Source organism: Suricata suricatta, chromosome 2, assembly GCF_006229205.1.
Source record: "Suricata suricatta isolate VVHF042 chromosome 2, meerkat_22Aug2017_6uvM2_HiC, whole genome shotgun sequence".
Lineage (NCBI taxonomy): Eukaryota > Metazoa > Chordata > Mammalia > Carnivora > Herpestidae > Suricata > Suricata suricatta.
This window is the reverse complement of record NC_043701.1, coordinates 20,410,983-20,421,004: the sequence shown is the minus strand read 5'-3', so window position 1 is coordinate 20,421,004 and position 10,022 is coordinate 20,410,983.

Here is a 10,022-nt window from a genome sequence, read left to right as displayed (position 1 = left end):
GGGGGGGGGGGCGAGGAGGGACGGGGGCTGGGCCTGCCCTCCTTTGTGTCCCGGGAATTCTGTGTGGCCCCTGGCCATGTCAGCACTGCTTGCGTGTTATGTGAGTCAAGCCCTGCCTCTTGCTCTTGAAACTGGAGGCCCCATTGAGAACCTGGGGGGAAGCCGGGTTGACAGCTGAGCAGCGCTCTCCCAGAAGCAGCCTCATAAATCTGTTCTCCTTAGCAAGAGGCCCTGGGGGGAGGGGGGAGGGGACGAGAGCGAGGGGGTGTATGTGTGTGGAGAGCCGGGGAGAGCTCTGCGGTTATCCAGTCAGCGCCCCCCTCGTCTGTGAGGCCGTGGCTTCCGCATCTGGGCTGGCTCTTGGCAAGTGGCTGCTTCTCAGGATTCTGGAGACATCCTGACTCCGAACCCGTGTCCTGCGACCCTGGCCCTGCCCAGCCAGGCATGCTCTTCCCTGCTCAGTTACGTTTTCAGGGGCATGAATTGGCTTCTTCCTTTTCTGTGGAAGGGATGGAGGAGGAGCCGAAAAGTTCTGTTGGGCTTTGGTGGGGGGTTTCCTTCGTTCTGAGCGCTCCGTCAGCGCCCTGGCAGGAAGCCTCAGCCGCCGTTCACATGTGGCCCTTGGTCTTTAGGCCACAGGACTTTTATGCCAGATAAGTGAGAAGGTTTTAAAAACGGCGTCTCCTTCCACCCATGAAATACAGTTTATTGCCACGAACCCAGCATTCGAGACCGTGAAGGAATGAGGCCTGCGAGGGGAGCCTTCCCCTGGCGCCAGGGCTGCCTCCGGCTCCCTCCTTGCCCGTCCACACAGCCGGCCCTCAGGCATGAGGGTGGACAGCCAGAGAGACAGGTTGGCTGGTGCTGCGGCCCTCCGAGGCTCGGAGCCCACACCTGTGCCGGCCGTCACAGGAAAACGTGCGTGCCTCCTCTCGATGTCCCAATTCTCTTTTATTTATTTCTGTATTTTTATATTTATTTATTAATGTTTACTTTTGAGAGAAACAGAGCATGAGCAGGGGAGAGGCAGAGAGAGAGAGACACACAGAATCCGAAGCAGGCTCCGGTCTCTGAGCTGTCAGCCCAGAGCCTGATGTGGGGCTTGAACCCACAGACCATGAGTTCATGACCTGAGCTGAAGACGGACACTTAACTGACTGAGCATCCCAGGTGCCCTGTTATTTCTGTATTTTTAAATGTTTATTCATTTCTGAGAGAGAGTGAGCAGAAGAGGGGCAGAGAGAAAGAGAGGGACAGAGAATCCGAAGCAGGCTCCACGCTGACAGCAATGAGCTTGATGCGGAGCCCGAACCCCTACACCTGTGAGATCACAACCTGAGCTGAATTCAGATGCTCAACTGACTGAGCCACCCAGGCACCCCTTAATTTCCCAATTTTCAATTTAAAGTTGTATACCATTAAGGTAATAAAACATTTCCTTTGCTGAAGGCCACATAAAGCTAGTTTAGGCATGGAGGCAGGAAGGAATATACAAGTGAGGGGGCGGGTCTTGGGTGGGAGACACTACCCAATGCTCTGCTCCAGCCTCATGGCTTTTAGACTGGTGTAATTAGCATCATTGTTACGGTCTCACCCTCAAAGTATAATAAACCTCATGCTTCCATCGTCATCCTCTGAAGAGTTTTGTTAACTGAAAAGACAGGTCTCAGCTGTTTTCTTGGGGCCCAGATTTACACGCGTTCTCTGATTGGCCCCAGCTGCCAGACGGGAAGGTTGTGAGATGCATACAGTGTGCAGACCCCACAGGGCATGGGGTGGCGGTGGAGGTCCCGGACTTCTTCCAAAGCACCCTTGACTTTGTACAATCACTGCCCACGCTCCACTTGGGCCCCCGTTGGTTCCTCTGAGTGAAAGAATGAGCTACTCACAGAACACTTTGAAAGTGCTTTTGTTCTGAAAACAGCTTTATACGCCATCACTTGGGAAGCATTTTGGATTTGGAGGGTATCCAGGCAGATTGTCCTTGCTGGGACCGAAAAGTCACAGAGGAGTGGGGGGAAAGGGTCCCCACTGGAAACCTGGGCTCGGGTCTTCTACTCCAGCGATGGCATCAAGTCAATGCAAGAGTCAAGTTCACATCCAGCCCCCACCCTTGAGGAGGAAAAGGGATTATGTCTGCAGAAATGCTTTCTACAGCGCTTAGCACATGGGAAGCTCTCAGTAAACATGTTAGCTCTTATTATTACCGCCCCACTAGTATAAACCAAAGCAAGTTGTTCTGTCTCTACCTCTTGTAAAATGAGGAGAGCAGTGCCTGCCTTATTGAATTGTTTGTATTACATGAACTAATGAAGTGAAATAAGGCATGACGTGAAATAAATGATAACATATCTCCGGCATCAGCCTTCCCCTGGTGAATGGTGCAGCTTGCCTAAAAGAGTTGGCGTGACGTAGTGTGTGAATTATTGGAATGGAAGAGAAATAGACCATTTGATCTAGTCTCTTCTACATTTTCCTCCAGAAACGTAACTCTTTGTCAATATAATTACCAGTTCTTAATTATGAGCTAAAACAAGGGAAAACAATATAGAACAATATTAAGAGAAATTAAAATGTCTGTCTCCAAACTAAGTACCTTTTCATTACATCCTCTTAGGCCATTAATTGCCACTTTCCCCTCTTCTTGCTCTCCCTACGCATCCTCAAGGAGAATACTTAACTTCCTTTTGGTGGTTCAAGTGTCAAAAATGCCCTTACCCTGGTGTATAGTTTTTTTTTTCCTTAGAAAATCACATTTAACTCTTCTGTGGGTCCCTCTAATAACCCTACTTAGGATTTACTGGAAGAGGCAAAGTGTTAAGTGTTTCACCACTTCTCTAATCAGTACTAGAGGCTAATAATAGCTCCTTCACAAAAATAAACCACTTTTCAAAAAATTTCTCTAGGTTCTGTTCCTATAAAGGCCTTTCCTATCTTTATTTCCCTCTAGCAAACTATCTCATGTAAAGTTGTGCTGGAGTATAATGGAATAACTTTTGCAGCCATTGTTTTTGTGAGCACTTAGTTTATTGGTAAGGGTCTTTTTAAGTGCTTAAATGTTGTCTTATTTAATTATCCCAAAAACCTTGTGACGTAGGTTGCTATTATCCCCCTTTTAAAGATGGGGATATTGAGTATCTTTAAGTATCTTGGTCAAGGTCTTTAGACTTTTTTCCTTTTTTAAAAACTAAGCTCTATGCCCAATGTGGCCTTGAACTCAGGACCTTGAGATCAGGAATTGCATGCTGTATGGATTGAGCCAGCCAGGTGCCCCTAGAAAGCCAGATTTCAAATGTGGGCAATGTCACTCGGAATCTGTCCTTTCCGCCAGGTGGCGCTGTCAGGCACTGTGCATACCTGTGGGCACAAATACAGAATGTTTTAGGTGCTAGGAAGGACGCCCGAGACCGTGGGGTTGAGAAATGGCAATCAAGCCCAGGCCCCCAGCTGCCTCCCAAAGGTCAAGTGAGGTAGGAGATGTCGGATTCAAAACCAGCTCTTCCCAATCTACAATCCGGAGCTGTGTTCCTGAGCTCTAGTCTACTTCCCTGGGCTCCTCCCACTCTTATGCGGAGAGAGAGAAAACCCCCTGAAGGCTGGGTCTTTGAGCCTATGACGGAGCTCCCCTAGGCAACTTTTCTTTTCTGTCTTTACCAACGTATCTTTTACATTAATGGAAATTTTGGAAAATCATGGGTTTCTGCTAATTGTAAAAAGGTCTTTTTGTAAAAGATGTTTGGTCCCAGAGACTCATGAAAGGAACCATTTATTTATCTGCAGAATAGTTTACATAGGAGAACAATACAGAAGAGTTTGAAAGCAGTTATTCCGTGAACACTAATTAAGAGATTTGTTTGTTTTCAAATAGCAGAAACCAATTCTGGCGGCTTAAGCAGAAGGGAATGTTTTTGGAGGGACAATGGGGAATCCCATGGCTCAAAGAGGCATGTTAAACAATTAAGACCCATAAAGAGAAGAAAACTGGGGAATCTGGATACCCCACATTAGAAGGACCTGAATATCCTCCCCTGGTTGGTCACTGCCAGTTATGTGACTCAGTTCTCAAATTTCTCAGCCTGGGATCTGACTACCGCTTAAGATAAATCCTCAGCTGGGAGAAAAATGCGATTGTCCAGATGTACTCCGGGGTCTCTGGATGGAGCCACCAGCCATGGCCAGGCGCCGTGGGTCAAATCTCCATGTTTCAGGACTGCTTCTGTGCAAGAGAGAACCGTGAATCACCATTCCTTTGTGTTTTACCCCAGTGTGGTTTCTTTACATTGCCTCAGTGAGGAATTGCGTGGCCCAGGACACACAACCTACTGGGGAAGAAGAGAGAGGAGCTCATTGGAACCCTAGAGACTCCTTTATGCCTTCTTTCTCCCTTATACAACTCGTTATACAGCCAGGCTGTCCAAAAACCCAAGTGTGGGGAGCAAGCAGTATTGGCTACTGAATGTCCCCAAAGTCTTTTCAAATAGTTTGGCAACACACTAGCTGGGGCCAGGGTCCCTCTTCCCCCAACCACGCAGCCTCCTCGGTCTCCATAGACTCCGGGTGCCAGAGTCCTAGCGACTCCTGTAAATAGCTAATACCCGAGCTGAGAGTATTTGGAACCTAAACTCAGACAGATTTTGCCTTACCCTCAAGCCACTGTCATACTTGCCCCATAAAAGGAGAACTGTGGGGTGTGAGGTCTCTCTGCTGTTACAGAGTGCCCCCCTCACCCGTGTTAATCTACAACTCAGCCCCCCGACACCTCTGTTCAAGACGCCTAGAGCATGGAGGTCCCGTGCAAATCCAGCACTTTCTGCCCATAAGCTTCAGCCAACACCAAGCCACACCACCTGGTGTTCATCCCAAGCCTTTTGCTGACCCCCAAGTCTGAAGGAGTGTGATAAACTTAGTGCAAGCCTGGAATACGGGGGGATTATTAAAAGAAAAAGGCATAGATAACTCTAGGTGACAGCGACTCTCAATGCCAGACAGAGTTCGACCCTTCAAGTCGGGGAGGGCTTTAGAAGACATTGCAAGGGCGTGGATACAGGGTCCACGGCTGGAGCAGACTGCCATTCTTGCCCTCACCCTGCCAGCCGCTTAGTGCTCCATCCGGGGCAAATCCTTTGACCTTAATTTCTTCATTACTATACAGAGGTGTAATAATATCTACGCCATCTTGGAGACCTTGTGTGAGATAAACAGAAGCTAGGACTGTTGTAAAGTTGGAGCTCTTGTTGGTCTGGGGAAACTGAGTCACAGAAGCTGTTTCTGAGGCTGGCTCTGAATGGGAATGAACGTGGCCCCAGGGCAAGTGGAGGACAGACTGGGCAGCCAGCTGCCCTGCAGCCCTTCTGCTGTGCTTTGTTGTGAAGGGTGATTGTGACTTCTAACTTTCCCCAGGATCACAGATTTCTCTGAGCACCACTGTAGCCATAATAACTTAGCAGGCTCCCCTGGATCGATACCTCTGAAATCTAAGGGCCATTCAGTCGCTAAAGGCTTTTTATTTAGTCTTTGTGTTTGGTATTAATGTTTTCCCCAAGGCATCTAAATGGCAGAGCTATTTATGGATTGGAAGTCAGTCTGACAGTGTGGCTCCTGGCCATCCATCACGAGTAGGAGAGAAGAATCCAGGTGAGCAAAACTTCTAGGGCAAGCAGGACAGATGGGGATATTTAATGCTTGCTGATGCCGTGAATTCTACCTAATTTCTTTGTAAGCAACAGTAGCAAAGGGCAATAGAGAAAGAGCATCATTCTTTGAAAATGTTAGAGGTCCAGTACTAAATGTCACACTTGAGTTATAGCTTCTACAGAATCTAAGTTATGGTAAAGACAACACTGTGATGTGTATTGGTGCTTTTCAACCTTTTTTGAGGATGTGGATTCCTTTAATTGAAAATGAAAAAAAGGAAACTCAACATGGAAATAGCCATATTCAGAATACTCCCTGGGAAAATGTATAAAAAATATAAAGCATACTGTGTTCACTAGTAGTTTTCAATGAGTTTGGAGTTAATTCATGAAACAACACACTTAAAAATAGTGCATATATGTTTAAAATACATTTTTTCTACAGCTTATGGACACAGTATGCATGTGGCTGCTGATAACAGTAACACACTAGTACTTTTTGAGCATTACTGTGTCACAGGCACTGTTCTTAGCATTTTTAAGACCCTATCTTACTCCTCATGACAACTCTGTGAGATCAGTAACAGTCTCTTCCCATTTTACAGGTGAGGACACGGAGGATCACAGATGTTGAGCGACTGCTCGTGATCATTCAGCAGGTGAGTGATGGAATGAACCCTTGTGCCTGAGTTGTTTAGCACTATTACCATTATTGTCCCTTCATCCGTTGTGATCCGTGAGACTCTCCGAGCCCGGAGCTTTCCAACGAGCTAATGTGGAGGTGGGTATGATGGGGGAGAGCTCCCAGGCTGTTTAGCCGCTTTTGAGGTCTGCCTCCCAGGTGGGAACAGGGGCCAACCCCTGCTGACTGCACGTCCCACTTTTCTCTTCTCCTCGGCCTTCTCCCTTAGTCTCTTCTGTTTGGCTCTTACAAGTGCAGGTTCAGGGCAGAGTGAGCTGACTGGTCATAGTCAGGAGGTGGGGTGTGGAGGGTTGAAGGAGGGTCGGGGATTTGGATGGACCGTTGGACGGAGCCATATTCTTCACCATGCCTCCTCTTCAAGGCTCCTGATGGAGGAAGGGTATTTGCAAGGAGCAGTATTGTCAGATGGGAAAACATATCACTTTCTTAGTGGCTTGGTAGGCTACTGATTACCCCAAAGGCAGGCCTTCTTTAGAAAAATCTGGTTTTGAAAATATGAATTGGGCCAGAAGGCCCACGTTTGGCTTCCTATCTCCCTTTCTAGAATCTAGAGGCTAAAACATTCTGTAGAAAATTCGGAGCCTGTTTTTTTTTTTTTTAAACCAACTCATGAAGCAAGAATGCTAGATTGTCTTTGTGTGTGTACATCTATTGTATTTGTCTCTTTTATTTTCTAGCAATGGCACTGCCATTTCTTTTGGGAAATGGGTCTCTTCCATTTCTTGTCATTCTGGTAGGGGTGCAAATTACAGTATCAGCATCCCTCTCCCACCATAGATGCATTGATTGGGCAAGAAGTGTGGATGTGGCTCAAGCAAGCTCATCTATGGCCTGGGAGAGGGGAGTCTCCCCCTTTCTGCACGTCACTATGGAAGTTGTGTAAGTTGGAGCCACTGCCACTTCACAGGAGACAATATATTGTAGAAAAGAGGTGGAAGACAACACATGGAAACAGAGCTGATAGATGGAAAGGCTGGAGAGAGAGAGAGAGAGAGAGAGAGAGAGAGAGAGAGAGAGAGAGAGAGAGAGAAGCTGCACTGGGTGTTAGAAAATCTGAGTTCTTGCTACTGGCCAGTGTGTGACTCTCTGTAAGGCACCTAACGTTTTCTCAAACATCAGTCTTCCCATTGGGGAAGTGAGAACATGCGATTCAGTAACCACCCCCTGCCCTCCGGCTCGTCACCCCGGACCCTGTGAACAGCCTCTGCAGTGACTGCGTCTCTCAGTCTTTGGTCCCTTCTTCTCAGACAGCGCCCACCTCATTGCCTCTCCTCAGCCCTCCTCAGCCAGCTGCTTAGACGAAGAGCACCTGCTTGTTTCTGAAACAGGGGAATGAAAAGAAGGGCTTCTCTGCAGACTGTTTTTGCTGTCAGAACAAACACCGGGCTTGAGGCACTGTGGGCTCGAGAGCATTCAATAGCTTCCATACCATGCTGTTCTCTGTGCCCAATGTGGGACCACCTTGCCCTCAATTTGCCCAGGGCCCTTCCAGGCTGCCCTTGAAGAGTTCTAATGACCCTCCATCTACTAAAATTGACCCCAGGCTTTGATGGCCACTGTTTTGAAAAGTACCTGATAGTTTAAACATATAAAGCCGGGAGCTGAGTGGTCCGGTCTCTTTGGCCCCTGACCTCTTCCTGTGATCAGGAAGCAAGCCAGATTTCCCAGGAAAGATCTTGAGCCTCTGCAGAAGTTGCAAGGAATAAAGGGGCTTTTTGGCTGAGGTGATCACACATGAGTTTAGAGGGTCCATGTTGGTGGCGACCTTCTGTGGACATCGGGTGGAATGAACACATCCTTGGGAGCTGGGCTGCCGTCACAGACCCCGTCTTCCCTCCTGAGTGACGGTGGGCCGACCCTTCATTTAAACTCTGTGAGGGGCGCCTGGGTGGCTCTGTCAGTAAAGCATCCAACTCTTGATTGCAGCTCAGGTCATGATCTCACGCGCAGTTTGTGAGTTTGAGCCCTGCATTGGGCTCTGCGATGACAGGACAAAGCCTCCTTGGGATTCTCTCCCTCTCTCTCTCTCTGCCTTTCTCCTGCTTGCACACGTGTGCTCTCTCTGTCTCGCTCTCTCAAAATAAATAAATAAATTTAAAAAAGAAAGGGGCGCCTAGGTGGCTCAGTCAGTTAAGCATCCGACTTTGGCTCAGGTCATGGTCTCACAGTTTGTGGGTTCGAGCCCTGCATCGAGCTCTGTGCTGACAGCTCAGAGCCTGGAGCATGTTTCAGATTCTGTGTCTTCCTCTCTCTCTGCCCTTTCCCAACTCATCCTCTGTCTCTCTCTGTCTCAAAAATAAATAAACTATAAAAAAAAACTTAAGAAAGTTAAACTCTGTGCATCTCTGCTTCCTTGTTTGTAAATTGGGCAGTAATTCCCATCTCACGGTGGGGAGGGGTTGCCGTGATGATTAAGTGAGATAATATGTGTTGTGCTAAGTTGCTGGCACCTGTAGCTGTCGCAGGGGTGCTGTGGGGCTGCGTGGGCTACTGACATGAACACCGTCTGCCGATTGGGAAGGATAGGGCAGGCCGGGCTGGCTGGGCAAACCCATGCCCCTGGCGATCTCAGGAGTGGACCTGGCTCGCCCTTCTCAGCCCTTCTCAGGCCCTGGAGGTTGGGATGTGTTGAACTTGCTGAAGTCAGATGGGTGGGTTTTGATGGAGATGTGCAGACCCCTGGGGTGGGAGGTTGTCTTGTCCCTGCCTCCATCTTTCCTTGTGTCCCAGGCAGGGAATAGCTACAGCCTCAGTGCCTCCTTTGCTCATTGCTCAAAGTCAAGTGGTGTTTTATGACAAAGGCAGATGAGCATGTCTAAATATTTAACTGGCAGATCAATCTGTGGCGACAAGGAGCAGCATTAGAGAAAAAATAAAAAGACGAGACGTTCCAGTGACGTCTTTATGACTGGCAGCACGCCAGGGGGAGGCGGCCGGGCTCTGTCGAGGATATTTTATTCTGATGCGGCTCAGAAGGGGAGAGAGTGGTGAGGCAAACAGCCACTGGCCTGACGTACCGCCCCTGGCTGATCATGGGAGCAGTGCACTCGGAGCACTGGAGAATGGGCACACGGGAGATGCACGCCGGGTTGCTCCCAGCCTGAGCCAGTTCCACCGCACCCAGACCTCCTGCAGATTTTCCTGCCCCTGTGAGGGGTGTGCATGGAGGGGCGACACCAGGTGCGGGGAAGGAGGAATGACCAAGAGTAAATCCAAATGAGCAACTGTGTTTTACGTGCTTGATAAGAGGCAGTGCTGGGCTTGCTGGCAAGACGGCGGCTATCTCTGTCCCAGCGGAGACTTGGTCGGGGCATCCCCAGGACGGGCTGTGGTGGATCTTGCTGTGAGAGAGGCAGGTGGCATCTCGGGAGGTGATGCTACGGAGGAGTGATCGGGAAGCTTTATTTTTCGTATAACTGCAGGTGAAGATGTGTCCTGCAGAACGCGACAGTGGGTGACTCACCACAGAGAAGCCAGGCTTGCCTTCAACTCAGATGGTCACAATGAAGGCAGCAAGAATAATGATACAGAACGCTTACTGACTGCCCACTGCTTGCGAGATCCTTTGCTAGGGAATTTACATATTTATCCCTTGAAGTAACCCCAAGATAAAATATGAAAGTGGATATAGGAATACATGCACATGTGCACACACATGTAAACACAAACACACATAACGTGTACAT